This window comes from Kogia breviceps, chromosome 16 (genome assembly GCF_026419965.1).
Source record: "Kogia breviceps isolate mKogBre1 chromosome 16, mKogBre1 haplotype 1, whole genome shotgun sequence".
Lineage (NCBI taxonomy): Eukaryota > Metazoa > Chordata > Mammalia > Artiodactyla > Physeteridae > Kogia > Kogia breviceps.
Genome location: NC_081325.1, coordinates 63,477,222 through 63,493,228, shown reverse-complemented (window position 1 = coordinate 63,493,228; position 16,007 = coordinate 63,477,222). Strand labels below are relative to the sequence as shown.

The following is a 16,007-nucleotide window of genomic DNA, read 5'->3' as shown; positions in this document are numbered from 1 at the left end:
TAAAGGGTTGGGGCTGGATTGAATCCCACCTCTGTCTCTTACAAGCTATGTGAACTCAGACAAATTACTTACATCTTTAGGCAAGAACTTCCTCAGCTAGAAAATAGGAATAATAATAGTAATACCACCTACCTCATTGGATTGTTGCGATGGCTACATGGGATGTAAAACGCTTTGTGCCTGGCACAAAGTATAAATAAATATCAGCTATAAGTTTTTGAATGTATGGGAATGTTCATATTTATTGGGCAAGAAAATTAATTCTGGCTCAAAAGAGAAGCAAGGGAATGCAAAACCTTTTCACTTACCAGAAAAACCTCATAAACGTTATATGGCTCATGCGGCAAAGAGTAAAAGCTAACTATGGGCCAGGCATTAGCATAGGTGCTTTATGTTACTGTCTCACTGTAACACTCTACGAGATAGCATTTATTATCCTAATGGTCTGAGATGGAGAAACTGAAGTTGCATCAGGCTGCCCACAGCCATGGACGTAGAAGCAGCAAAGCAGGGCCTGGGTTCGAATGTCTGACAGTCAGAATACAGTCAAGTCACAAGGATACGCAGCCTACGCCTTACTCTGTAACCACTGCTTTCTTCTTTCCCTTCAGCCTGCTAGGGACAGTCAATGAGTCCTTTCCTCAGTTTATCGCGCACCGCAGGGGAAAGGCTCTATCACAAGCGGCGGTTTAGGTAGGAAAATAAACTTGGATTCAGCAAATTAACTTTCAACGTAGCTTTCAATGACTGAGGTCTCAGACTATTAAATCTGGAATTTCAGAAACACGCTCCAGCAAAGAACAACAGCTGCTGCTGGATCCCAATGCACAAAGCAACAGCAGTTACAGTATCTGGGCCAGCAGCTACCAAAGAAACATCAGTAAATAAGGGGAAAGTCCCCATGCAATGTGACCCTTCAGAATCGTCTCTCCAAGCTGGCTCTGGGTGGCTCAAATGTACCTACACAAAGAAGGCAAATGGCGTATTTTTTTAAAGTCTGTTCAGGCAAGGGGCTGTGACCTTTACTCTTTATTGGTGGAATGGATGCTGACATTGCCAGCTGGAAGTAAATGGAGATTTTAATTGAAACACATGCAACTATCTACGACTGGGGCTGGGGGGACACACACCAGAGAGTCTTTCTAAGTTATCTAATGAGCAACCAGCATGGCTCAACTTTCCGCAAATGATCCTCCATTATCCTGGGCTTGTTTTGCAAACAAATACTCAAAAAGAAAACCTTTCAGCTCTTGGACGTTTGGCACTGTTTCCCAATACCAGCCCTATTAGCTAATGTAAAATACAAACTCAGGATCCTGTTTATTTTTGTTTCCTGGGGAAAATGGAAAAGAAAACAATATTGGGACATAAGAACTGCAGTTGAAAAAAACACAACAATGGGTTACTCAATATGGTATAATATGCAATTATTGATATAAATGCAGATCGATCTCATTTAAAAGTATTTTTCATAAGCACACTTTTCTTTATTTTTAATACTTTAAAAAATATCCTCTACTCCTCAGACCCTAGTATTCCAATGGGAGAAAGGAATTATAGTCTTTAAATTATCTTATCACCTACTAAAAAGAAAGGTCTTCTTCAATTTGAAATGCTAAATATCTAGCATTATGGTTTATTCCGTGTGCTGGTGTTTGTTTAGATATCAAAAATAATGTTGTGAAGAAAAAATGTTATTAGTCACCATTGCTCAAGTTAATTAGCCTTTCTAAAGGTTACTGATGCTTTATTTCTTTCAATATATTACTTATGTTAAAGAGATATTGTTGAGATATTTGACAACGATGTCTCGATTGTTGTCCAAATACTAAGAAAGACGTTTTATAATGGACAATGAAAGCAGAGAATAAAGCCACATTTAGGGTATTACATTAGCAAGAAAAATAGCTGAACTTTCTGCGTTGTTATCAAGGTAGCTTTTATTAAGCTCCCACGAAATCACAGTACTATGCTATTGAGCAAAGTTCTTATGAGGAAGGAAAACATATTGTTGATTGTTACAAAGATATCTATTCTTCAACTTTGCCTAAAACTGATGACCCTTAGAACATAGTTCATTCAAATGAGGAATGGAACAGAGCAGAACTGGATTCATCCAACAAAAGGCCCTTCATGAAGAACCTTAGTCAGAAGATGGCTGCACTCCCTAAATCAAGTTCTGGCATTTTCTGTGTAGACAATCTAGTGAAGGAACAGCGTTATTCATTGGCAAGAAATACATTTAGGCGTGCAGGTGATGCCCAGTTGATGTTTACACTGAGGAATCTTAATGTCTTGGTCTCTTAAAGAACTCTGCACAAATAGACTTGGTTCAATATTAACCACGGTGAGTGAACCTGGGGATAAGAGTTACCATTAGTCATCCAGCGATGCACCATTCATTCACCACTGGCAGCAAGCCAAGAGCACACCATGCTATTGTGGATCAGTCCATTTCTAATAACTTGAACCTGCGGAGATTTTAGCTGCATTTAAGAATTACACATTTTACGGCTTCCCTGGTGGCGCAGTGGTCGAGAATCCGCCTGCCGATGCAGGGGACGCGGGTTCGTGCCCCGGTCCGGGAGGATCCCACGTGCCGCGGAGCGGCTGGGCCCGTGAGCCATGGCCGCTGAGCCTGCGCGTCCGCAGCCTGTGCTCCGCAACCGGAGAGACCACAACAGTGAGAGGCCCGAGTACCGCAAAAAAAATAAATAAAAAAGAATTACACATTTTAAATGAGGATTTAAGGTTGTTAAAAAGCAACTCTGAAAAACCAACAGCAATTTAATAAACGCTATATCAATGTACAAGAAATAAATACGCATGTCTTTACATAATGTAGACTCCTTAACAGAGCTCCAGAGGCTCTGGGATTTTCTGTGATAGGAAGGATTTGAGTGTGCAGAGATATTTGTATTCACCATCCCCAACGATCTAGATAGTAAATCCGTTGTATACTAAATCGTTACTGAGAAAATTCACCTCATTACATGAAGTGGGCAATTATCATTAGTTATACGTCCACTACTGTTGCTGACTGGAATATCTGTAGCAGGGTTATTGTCCTATATATTTGCATGTAATGTTGTTGCAGGAACTTTTTTTTGTGTGTGTGGTATGCGGGCCTCTCACTGCCGTGGCCTCTCCCGTTGCGGAGCACAGGCTCCGGACGTGCAGGCTCAGCGGCCATGGCTCACGGGCCCAGCCGCTCCGCGGCACGTGGGATCTTCCCGGACCGGGGCACGAACCCGTGTCCCCCGCATCGGCAGGCGGATTCTCAACCCCTGCGCCACCAGGGAAGCCCACAGGAACTTTTATGCTAGATATCTGAAACAGAAATTTAATATTTTATGAAATATAGCAATGTGAAATTTAACAATTTTAAGTACAAGTTCGCTTTTGAAATTGGGACCTGACACACTCATGAGAAAATTTCCACAGGACAAGTAATTTCAAGGGCTGAGATATGTTGTATGCAGAAGGGTTTTATGAAAGGTAATGTTCATTTCATAATCAGATGAGCCATTTAACATTTTCTGTGATTCTAACAGTAACACACATTCACTGTAGTGAGGAACCTGAAAGTAGGAGAGCAGAAGAAAAGTCTATGCTTAAACCTACCATTCCCCACAAATCACTGCTGAAACTTCGTGCTTTGAGGTAGAACCAACATTTTCACAGTCCTAATGTAAAGAATTCTCATACATGCACCACACATGAATCAAACTCAATCACAGATGCCTGGAAGTTCACTGTTTATTTACAAATATTATTATACAGATGCTCACACTGAAGGTTCTAAGGAATCAACTGATTCATTTTGTTCTCTAATCCACATGTCTGCTGTCAGCCATTGATTAAACAGAACAAACTCCACAGTGTAAACTTTGTTAGTTGTTGTTCAACAGGGATTTTAACTTTTGTCAACAAAACTACAAAATCAACAGTCAACTCAATTATTTAAATGAAAATAAAAAAGAACACCCATTGATTTTCAGAGAATAGACTGATTTTTCCACTTTTTAAACATACTCAAGGACCTTAATAATGGGTCCAACTCCTCTTTCATTCAAGCATCCTTTGTTCCACAAACAGAATTAAGCCTGTATTCTTAGATTCCCGACCTCCACGCCTTCCCTCACATTTACACATCCTTCTGAACTGAGGTCCAAATCCTTCCTAATTTCCAAGACAGTTTTCATTCTGTCTTTTCACGGAGTAGTTTATGGTCTCCCCATCATGGAGTAATTTCATTCCCTTCTACCACTTTCTCTGTATTTTCACTCATGGCACCAAACTGTGTTACTGCTACTTAGGATCTTGTTTAGGTGGCTCCGTGGGGCTGTCAGTTCCTTAAGGATAACAACGTAAGCACGATCACGATGACCAGAGTGAAGAGCAGGGGAGAGTCAGATATATTAAATTCTCACTTTTTGCTAGACTCTCCCTAGGCTCCTCATGTATATTTTCAAAACTACGATTATTACACTCATTTTGAAAAAAGAAAACATGGAACCCAAAGATTTCAAGAAACTTCCTAGGTTACTTTAATAAATTGCAAATCTTATATTTGAAATCTAGTCTGCTGACTCCAGGGCCTGTGCTGCTTACATGGCTTTTTAAAAAAGTAATATTTGCCATAATGTCATGAACAAAGTAGACCCTTCCTCATCTATGGGGAATGAATGACTGAATGAAGAAAAAAATGGAGGGCTGGTATTAAGCACCTAGAATCTACATGGAAAAAAACAGACTCCTGATTTAGAAGCATCAAAGGGAAAAATGATCTCAAACACTGGAAAACAAAAGCATACATTTGCAGGGGACACGGGTTCGAGCCCTGGTCTGGAAAGATCCCACATGCTGCGGAGCAACTAGGCCCGCGAGCCACAACTACTGAGCCTGCGCGTCTGGAGCCTGTGCTCCGCAACAAGAGAGGCCGTGATAGTGAGAGGCCCGCGCACCGCAATGAAGAGTGGACCCTGCTCACTGCAACTAGAGAAAGCCCACACACTGAAACAAAGACCCAACACAGCCAAAAATAAATAAATAAAAATTTAAAATAAAAAGCATACATAATTCTGGGGAATGTATTTAGCAATTTAAAAATGTATTACACTAATATTAATTAAAGTTGGTTCCCAAACTTCTTTGATCTCAGGACACAATCCAGAGTTCTATGCACCAGAAAAGAGCTAAACCTTGAAACTGACAGGAGGTTGTGCCCATGTGCAAATCCTCTGTTTATGGGACTTGGAACTCTCCAGGCCTGACAAAGGTGATAGAAGCCATTTCCTGTAGTAAAATGTATCAGGGCACTGCGGAGCGAATGACAGCAAGCCTGGCTGACCTAATGATCGCTAAACAAAGTCAGTAGACCTTAGACTACTATTCCAAGAGGACATTAAAATTTGTCATATTATTTTCCTTAAACCTCTATTTTCCTTAAATCATTACTTTGTGAGGAGGATTCATCCTGAGTACTTCCTTGACCTAGTCTTTAAAATAAATCATGATTTATTACACCACTCAAATCATCACAACTACGTTGTCATAATTCTGATTACACACTCAATAAAGACTACCAACTCAATTATAGTAAAAGTGGTCCAAAGTTTTACTGACCAAATGTTATGAAGTATAGGGAAATATTATCCCCAGAAAATAGGAAATCCCCTCCCTCCTACAGAGACTGGGTTCTGCTTTTCATTTTATATTTATAAACTATTAAACACAGGAATTAAGAGTTCCAACTCTTAATTAAGAGTTCTTTTTTGAAGTTATTTGAATAAGATTTCATGAGAAACCAAATGTTAGTATTATTACATTTTTACCTCAGTTTCCTCAGAGATCAGTTTTTTTTCCCCAAGTGAGCATAAAGTAACTTTTTCTTTAATGCTTTAATGCTTTAATGCTTTAAATAATCCAAGTTTTCTATAATAAATATATAATACTTTAGAATCAAAAAATGCTATTAAAAATAAGTTACATACTTGGCTTCAGAAAACATCATCCAAGGCAAAAAAGAAAGAAAAAAATTGAAATGTATTTTCTAGTTGGTGAAAAATAAATATCTGCTAGATCCTTTAAACTAGAAAATAAAAGAGGAAAAAGAAAATAATTTTTTAGTTCACAGATATAAAAAAATTCAACTGAATTATAATTTTGATCGTCAAAAGATTAAATGAGTTGTGGATCTGCAGTGTAATTCACTGTCAAAATCAGAAGGAGAAAACAGAAACTTGCTTAAGGTGTAAAATCCACCATTTGGTCAAAAGATGCTTGAATCCCACCTTACATAGTGGGGACGTTTTATTGGCAGACTTAAACTGACTTTGACATGATAAAGCAAAGATTTAAAAGTCGCTGCCATCTTTCTCTGACTCAGATCTACATCCTGATCACTGATCTCTCAACTCCACTTAACCAGTGATACTCAAAGTGTGCTGACCCAGAGATGTGAGATGCTTAAGCAAAATGAAGATTTCTGAGTCCCTAAGGGACCACAGAATCAAAATCTCCAGTGTTTGAACACACAGATCTGTGGGTTAACTGGTCCTTCAAGTGACTAATGTGTACCTTAACCCCTCCTTACTCATGTGTATATAACTCTGTGTGTGTGTGTGTGTGTGTGTTTGTGCACACTCATCACACTTTTTGAGGTAAGGGCCTCTATTTCCACTCCAAATAAAGACTGTCTTCATTCTGGGAATTTAAAATTAGTTCCATTAAATCCACTGGAATAAATGCTGCTCAAATCAAATATGATTTCCAGGTTTATGGACCCTAAGAGTTAGTAGATAACTAGAATTCAAGGCTTCCTATTTTCTTCTATCATATTTATTAGAGGAACTTAAGTAATTCATCTGACTGGTCTGTGCCCTTGGGTCTGTGAAGGTCAGTGCCATAGTCAGACAACACTGCAGCATTATCAAATATGTTCCATATTAAGTCAAGTATAGGAAGATAAAATAGAAATAGGAAACAATCTCTATACTTAATAAGCTTAGACTTCAAGAGGGACTACGCAATAGATCATACTGTTTTTAAAAAGAATAGTATTAAAAGAACACTACTAAATAAGTGAACATGATAAGGTGTCAACCACACAAGCACTGAGGAGAAGGAGACAGGAAGGCAAGTGGACCAAAACCTGTAATGACCACGCACTGTTCTTTCAAAAGGAGAAAATATGCAAAGAAATTTTCAGAAATTAAAAACTAGGTGGAGAAGTACAGTTTCTTCCAGCATGGAAAAGCCTAGGAGGCCCGATTTCCTGCTATCTTCCTTCAAAGTTTGCTTTTCATTCTCAAGTTGTTTGGACTCAATTAAACCACTAGGTAGGGAGGAAACAGTGTGGAGATCATGTACTACTATATCTAATCATCTGAAGAATAATATTTGTCCACTTAATGAATATAAAAAAACCCTTTTGAAAGAATAATAAATGGAAAATTCTGAAAGTGTAATAGGTAATTTTTTAATTTGTTTTACAGTTTCTCTGAGTGTCGTGAATTGTGCAGGCTTATTGGCTGGTTACCAATTCTACCTCCATGTCTGGGATCGGGATTCTCCTCCTGTCTAATGGAATACATGGAATCGTATGGAATTAATTGTTTAGACAAGCTGTCTCTTCCTTTGGGTTTTGCTAAGATGCCAAACTCGCAGCACTCATGCAGGTTGTCATTCAACCAATGGAGGACTACCTAGTGATATAGAAATGTTCTTTATAATGCATTTATCATATACGCTTTACATTTTCTTCTGAATCTTGCCGAAGTTTGTGTTTGAATAATCTGCTTCTCTTGCTGTCCATACATCTTCTCACCAAGAGTTTGACATTTTGAATCATACTTAACAGGAAGATCTAAGGATTAAGCCTCATTTTAATAGGCCTGCTCCCGTGGATAAACTAGAGATGCCTTTTCTAGCCACACAATAATAAAATGTTGGGTGGAAGCAGAAGCTAAGTGGCCTTGACCTGAGTTAAAAAAAATCTCTCTACGTTGTGTTCACCTTTGCCATTTGAAAATGGTGTGTCCTGCGTAATTTACTACTGTTGAATTCGCAAGACAGAGTGGCGATACCTGTTGGCATTATTCTACACCTAGAATGAATTCACAGTCTGGAAATCTTCATCCTGTATGTGCTCAAGTCAGTTCTCTCCTTTTAAAAAAAAATTTAATTACATACATTTAGAAATCACCCCAAAGTGAGAACATTATAATAAAGCCCCGTGGACTCATCAACCAGCTTCAACCGTTATCACATTTATGACCATCTTGTTCCTTCTATCTGCCCACTTCAGGGACTCCATCGGGACAAGGTATGTCATTTCAGATAAAGATTCATCTGCATAATTTTCTTTTGAATCTTAGAAAAGCATACAAACACTTTTCTTATTCCTTTACCCTGTTATTTGTTTGGAAAAGGGAGATGTTACATTGTCTCGGTGAAGGAAGAAAGTCCCTTTTTATTCCACTTCCGTATCACTTGAGAAATGATACAAAATTCCAGTTAGCGAGGGCGTATACTGTTTACAACTGTACATCACACCTAACAGGAGATAATGAGGTCTCCATCATCTTTACACACACCATGCAGCTGAACCAGTCCACACTGAGCTACTGTGTTCTCAGGTTTGAAGACCAAAATGTTTCCACTGAGCTCTAATTTACATACCATTAAATATTTTTCTTGATTTTCATTAAAATAAGAAAACCTGTTTTCTCTATCCAGTGGCAGATCAATTCAGCTGAAATAAAATTTCTCCTGTAATTGAGCCATACTTACTCAAAGGATTAGTGAGCCACTGTCAGGGAACAGACACTTGTCTGCTCATTAATATTCAGGACCAAGAACCCTTCTGGTAGGCTGGTTTCAGCCTCTGATAGAGTAATACTTGAGAGAAATCAGCTTGTCTGTGAAACAGCTGCTCAGCCGACCCACCATACAAGGGAATTGGTGATAATAAGATGATAATGTTACAACTACACTGAGAGCTTAATGTTCTCAGTTACTCGAAGGTGCGTGGTACGGGTATAACAATTAGAAAACGATTGGTAGTCCATCACAGAGGACACAAAGCTGCTGATCAGTGGTGTTTCCTTAGTTTTGAAAGATCTGTCCAAAGAGAAGAAAGAAAGTGAAAGAGAGAGAGAGAGAGAGAGAGAGAGAGAGAGAGAGAAATTTCACTTGTACAAAGATCTGGGTTCTTCATGCACTGCATTTAAAGAATGCCCTGCCATGGATCATCTATTCCCCCACTGAGCACATGGAAGGCATCTGTGATTTATAAATCTGTTTACTAGTTCTGGCAACGCTCAATCCCTGGTTAGCTGATTCTTGTTTTTGGAAGGTCTGCCCTTTGGGAGAATTGGCAGATTACATTCCAATGCCAGCGAGACCATTTCTCTAATTTCTAAAACCGAACTCAGCACATCCTGGCTTCCAGAGGAGTGTCTTCCAGATGAAATACATGTCATTGAGGTGGTGGCCCAGCAAACTTCAAGGAGGCATTTGGCTAATTACTTCCTATGCTGATTAACATGATAACCCTTACGAAATTACAGTTAACTTGTTATGCTCTACAATAAACAAGGGAGCTAGGAGCAAAAGAAATGGAAATATCACATCTATTTATTCTTGAATAATATCATGGAAGTGGTGTGTGTGTTCTGAGTGTGCTTGTTAATCTGCTAGGATATGGGATGTACTCTATAACGGGTGTGTTTGCCAAACTGTGCTTTATTTAGAAATTACTTATTACTCTTAAATTCCTAGAAAATCTGCCTCCCCCTGCCAAAAAAATATATACCACAAGTCAACGTGGAAGGTAAAGCGTTGTTTAAGGTATAGCAAGAGGCAGTCAGTCGAGGACTGTGGTAGATTAGAATGTAGACTATTCACTTCTTCCCCCATCTCCACACCTCCATGGGGGGTTTTATACACCCTGCCTGTCAATTTGGGGAATCACCATGAGATTTGCCTCGGTCAACGGAACCTGCCAATTCTAAGCTAGGTCCCAAATCCACCATGAGAAGAACGTAGGCAGAGAGCTGCTTCCCAAAGACGTCTAGAACAGACCAGACCAAATCCGTGGTTTCGAGGCAGGCCTAGCTGAGCACAGGCCAGAACAGCCAAACTCCAGCCAACCCAAAGACGCATTCCAGGAAAAAGACACGCTTCTTGTTTATGCCCTGAAATGTTGTGGTTAGTTTTTACAAAACAATAGCAGAGGGATACAGGACCAGAAAAGTTTCTACAGGTTATCTACATCATAAATGTAGTCCAAATGTCAATAAAGTAACATTGTTGGGGGAAAATCAATGGTAACTATGTTTGCACGTGCCAGGGACTCTGTGGACACACAAAGATAATCTCTGGTGCCTGTCACCTCTTTAACCATCACAACCTTAAGTCACTCTTTAAGGGTCCTGTGTGTCCCATCTTCCAAAAGTCTTCTCAGGTGCCTCTCAATAAAATACTTGACTCCTTCATTTCTGTTTCCATTGGACTTCTACTTTATGGCATAGTCGATTCTGCTTCCTTAGTGTTAGTTTTATACTTATGTCTCCCCAACAAGGTATGCTCTGTGACACACTGACCATATTTTAGTCACTATTAGTCATCTTTGTATCTACTAAGGGCCTTCTATACAGTAGGTTCTGAATAAATGTTTCCAAATTGAAATCTCACTCACACACACACATCACCCAAGTGACAGGAAATACAGAAGATTCTATGACCAGAAGGAAAACAACTTAGGAATTTTTGCTTCTCAAATAAGTGTATTCTGTGAGAAAATTAGACCATATTTTAAATATATTATTACATTATTGTCATCTCTACAATATATAGATGAGAAGTGATATTTAAAAAGAAAACACAAGCAGATCTGCAGCACAAAAATGTTATGCCGCCGTGTCTAAATTATTCCTGCATTCAGTAAAAATGAGAATTCTGAGGGTGTTACCATGGAATAAGTTCTTTGGGAGGATTGAAATTACTGCTCAAATTTATTTTTTTTTTTTTTTTTTTTTTTTTTTTTTTTTTTTTTTTTTTGGTACTCGGGCCTCTCTCTGTTGTGGCCTCTCCCGTTGCGGAGCACAGGCTCCGGACGCGCAAGCTCAGCAGCCATGGCTCACGGGCCCAGCCGCTCCGCAGCATGTGGGATCTTCCCGGACCGGGGCACGAACCCGTGTTCCCTGCATTGGCAGGCGGAGTCTCAACTACTGCGCCACCAGGGAAGCCCTCAAATTTATTTTTTAATTTGCTTTTAAAAATATACTTGCTGCCAAAATCTCCGGACAAATGTATATCATTAAAATACATAAATAAAAACCAGGAAGGAAAGTAAAATAATAAGACCAAGAACATACTAAACAAAAAACCTCATATTGAGCTTCAGATGTGAATAAATACCAGCTCAAATAAATCTGAAGAAAAACACTGCCAAAATAAAATATCCCTTCAACTAAATTTTCCTGTCTCTGAATAGTCTATATTCCATACAGGATTCTGGAGAATAGGGGGTACTGGTGCCTACATCAAGAGAGAAGCTGCCAGGGCTTTGTGAGGTGAGAAAAATCAATAAGATGCCTTCATTGATTTAATAACTTTTTTTTTTTTTTTGCACAAAACACTCACGTCCCTTTAATTTAGGGACAACCTTCAAAGGAATAAAAATATGGCTAGATTCTTTACCTAAAAAAATATGGCTAGATTCCAAAAATATGGCTCGATTCTTTTCCAAAAATATGGCTCGATTCTTTACCCACCAATATCACTATTTCCTTGTTAAAAGAATATCAGTAACTTTTAGCCAGTGTCCACTCAAAACAAATAAAAGCTGAGTTAGAATTTCAACCAAATATCAACTTGCTATCACATTACTGTTTATAGATCTGATGTAAGTCAAGAGCATCAAGTTACAGTCTTGGTTTCAACTTTCTTGGTGGAAACTTGGCAAGTCATTTACTCTCTCCAGGCTCCAGGTTCCTTGAGGGCTGGACTATATTTAGATGGGTAATTTTCTTTTTTTAAAGACAAAAAAAAAAAAATCTCTTTCCACTTTTCTCTGTAAGACATTTCCACCTCCTCCCCACAATTACTGGGACAGAACCAGCAGCGGGAGACAGAGGAAAAGATGTGGCTGATGGTGAAATCTCAGCCCACTGGGGGCTGGAACGCACAAGAGAGATTACGGGGTAGTTACGGCTAAGAGCAAGGGTCCAGGAGTGCTCAGCCTGAGACGGGATGCTGACTCTGCCATTGAGTGTCTGTGTGGCTTTGCCCTGCAATTCCCTTCTGCTAAATAGGTTAACATCTGTAATGGGCAAGGAACATGGCCATATGTTGCCTATTGTTACCATTAATATTATCAGAGTATTGGATTGTACTCCATTTTCCTAGGATCCTAACAAATTAGCCACTTAGAAGCATGACAACCATTAGGATTTAGATACAAATACCAATAGGACACGTCAGACAGTTGCTAAACACAAAAATGCTAGGAAAATGAGTGGATACCCAAAGACGCCACTTTTTCTGTATTTTTATCTTATTCGTTTATTTGTTTATGTGCTTCTGGCTGTCTGGGGTACCCGGCAGAGGTGAGAGAGGCAAGAAGTACGGTAACAGCTGTGATCATTCTTCCAGGTGTACCTGGCTGGGTCTTCATCCATAATTTTAACCACTGGGTGCGTTAGAAAACCTGGGCTTGGCTACAGAGCAAATTGAGAGCATCCCTGTGTATTCTGAGGGAACATTTGCGGTGTCCAGGCCCTGGCCAACAGGTGAGGAGGGCCTTGCAGGGATGTGTAAAGGCAGCCAGAGGTGGAGATTTGGCCAGAATAGGGAGAATAAACAAACAAATAAAAACCTTGTAAGACACTTGGAAAAGTACCAGTGCCAAGAACGTAAACTTTTATTTTATATATATTCATCATATTTCAACTCTATGTTGAAAAAGAAAAAAAGCTACTCAGTTATAAGGAAATTCTCTGCCAAAGAGTGGAAATTTCTGCAATTGATATTATATAGTTTTTCTATTCACTGCCTCTCAGCCACACATTTCGGCTAATGGAGGTATGGAGCAAAGCTGGGCCATTTAAGAAAGTTGGGGGAAATTCTTATTCATTCAGGTTTACTTCTGACCATGCAATGAATATTTATAAATTTATACAGTATCTTCTACATATTATCAAAGATATTCATAGAAAATGGGAAAGAATATGACAATAAATATAATGTTATGTTCTGTTACATGTTTCTGAATTTCAAATTTTAAAAGTCACCTCTTGGGCTTCCCTGGTGGCGCAGTGGTTGAGAATCCGCCTGCCGATGCAGGGGACATGGGCTCGTGCCCCGGTCCGGGAGGATCCCACATGCCGCGGAGCGGCTGGGCCCGTGAGCCATGGCCACTGAGCCTGCGCGTCCGGAGCCTGTGCTTCGCAACGGGAGAGGCCACAACAGTGAGAGTCCCGCGTACGGCAAAAAAAAAAAAAAAAAAAAGTCACCTCTGCCACAAAATGGCAAGCTAAATGGAATCAAAACATTTCTAGGATAGTGAGGAATGCCAGGACTATAGACTAATGATTAACAGTGATTGAATCTAGCCTCTCTTAATAGAGTATGGACTGAATCACATATATTAGGTGCAATTTAAATAGTTGCTGTACTTATTGAAAATAGGAAGGAAAGTGGTCACCTTCTCATATGATACAATCGTCTTTCATATAATAAAGAACACATAGCCAACAAAGACCTGTAAAATCCAGATGAGAAATCAAGATCTCTGAGAAAGTGGGACCAGAGGCAGAAATACAAAATGAACACATTGGATCAAGAGATCCCAGCAATAATGCAAAATGACCCACAGAATAGGAAGGTACTAAAAATAAACCTAAAGTCTCTCAAAGCACAACTGGTCTCATCTGGGAAAATAAAACTCAGAGGGTAACATTCCACAGCTGATCCCAGACAGGGCTCCTCTGCACACCAACCGATAGCCATCAATAAATGCCACGAGCAAGTGGTTAAAGAAAGGTAAGGGAACAAATGGAAAACTGCCCACGTGAATGCACCAGCATTCCTGAAAGGCGACTTAGCAGGATCACCTTTGTGGGATAAGAAGATAAATCATACAATTGCATGCCTGACCCTCATGAAATTGCCTAATGAAAGATCAGAAATTATAATGGTGACTTTTAAATTTATACATTTTTATAATTTTTTAAAGATAGCTCTTCAGAAGCTGAGCTCACCAGGATCAGGATTTAGATTTTTTTTTAAAAGTCTAGCTGAAAGCTTCCTTGAAAAAAATCTTAACTTCTCTCCCATCCCAGCCTAATGCAACTACAATGAAATGCACTGTTGTTAGAGAATTCATCACCCTCTACGTCAGATTGAATCTTAGCAAAATCAATGTCCTGTCAAACCAAGTGACATAATACCCCTAAGTACATTAGAATAATTTAAAATGTACCTGTACAGAGAGAGAAAGAGAGAGAGAGAGAGAGAGAGACACACACACACACACAAAGAGAGAGTGGTTTCTTTAGTAAGAGTAATGAGATCTGGGGTTACCAATTATAAATTTAAAAATATTGAAAGTCATTGATAGGAGAATACAGGAAGTACCTGGCTCAGTCTTGTTGACTAGCTTTACTCATTAAAAAATACAAAATCAACTCCCCATAAATCTACCCTACGTCTAATATTTTTATTTAAAGGAATATATATTATGTACTGTGAATACTACTCTGTAATTATTCCTACTTAATTTTGGAGCACAGCTTTATAAAAGCCCTAAGAGTTGTTTTCTAAAGACATAGGTAGAAGTCAGAAGCAGCATATCACCCTCACCTCCTTTGTGTAACAAAGAATAAGACCTTTCCATTTGCCTCAGTTTGAACCGATACATTATAGTTCCTCAAACACGGAGCCCCTTCCGGGTCTCCTGAAGGTCACTGGATTTGTAATCTGTCAATCAAGGCCAACTCCCAAGTACTCCTAGTTGCATTCAAGGGAACAACATTTGCAGCCTCACTTCTAAATAAAGTTATTTTCATATACATCCACATATACAGTTGAACACAGAGTGAGAGGCAGAGGAAGAATGTGAAGATGCTTAAACATACTTGCAAAAATATAAGTCCCTTTACTTACATGGAAAATGTCACATTATCTTGAGTACTGAAACATCACCAGGTGGACCTGCCTTTTAGAACCTGGAGGACTGATTTAAAGAAACGGGTGTGGCCAGTTTAAAGCAGCAATAAAACAGAACATTTTGCCTGCTACAGAGAGTAAAAAAAAAAAAAAAAAAGACGAACTTTGGCAAGGTTTTTCTGAACTGCCTTTGTTGTGCATTGATTGGAAAGGCTGGAGGAAATGAATGAAGGTTCTGTTGCCCTCCGGCAACTTCCTAAGACCAAAGGCACACAAGGAAGGGTCCCTACAATTTGCAAGCCTGGTTTACAACGAGCCATAGGAAGGTGCATTCATTTCACAGAGCACCGACCACTTTCAACACCTAAGAATATTATCTTTATCGTTTTTTATTGTTCATTCAGTTGATAAAAGTCAGATTGCTTTTGAATATCTTTCTGAGGCTCTGACGGGAAAATTCAATGCTGAAAACCTAGTAATAATTACTTTCGCTCTTTGTGCTTTCTAATACAAAATGTTTATTTAACAAATAGAATACAGAAATGAAGTCGACTGCTTATTATCAAGAAATAAATGAAGGGTCTAAACCTTCTGCTGGATGCATTGCAACTACAATATAAAATGTAGTTATACTATAGGAAGGGAAAACTCTAAAGTAAAGGAGTCTCTGTCACTGGGCACTTTAAAACAAGCCTGTCCTCTTAAAAGTGATGTTCTAAAAAAAAAAAAAAAAAAAAAAAAAAAAAAAGTGATGTTCTATTTCAAATAATTTTAAATGACATTTCATGACTTCAAAGCAAACCCGTAAATGGAAACTGAAGACAAGCTAT

The 16,007-nt window shown here is 39.0% G+C and overlaps 1 protein-coding gene across 2 annotated transcripts in view; it reads right to left on the bottom strand.

The window, feature by feature from the left end:
• The window catches only part of GPC6 (glypican 6), a 1,090,913-nt gene that overhangs the window by 799,399 nt on the left and 275,507 nt on the right, over positions 1 to 16,007 (bottom strand). The gene's annotated exons all lie outside the window — the stretch shown is intronic.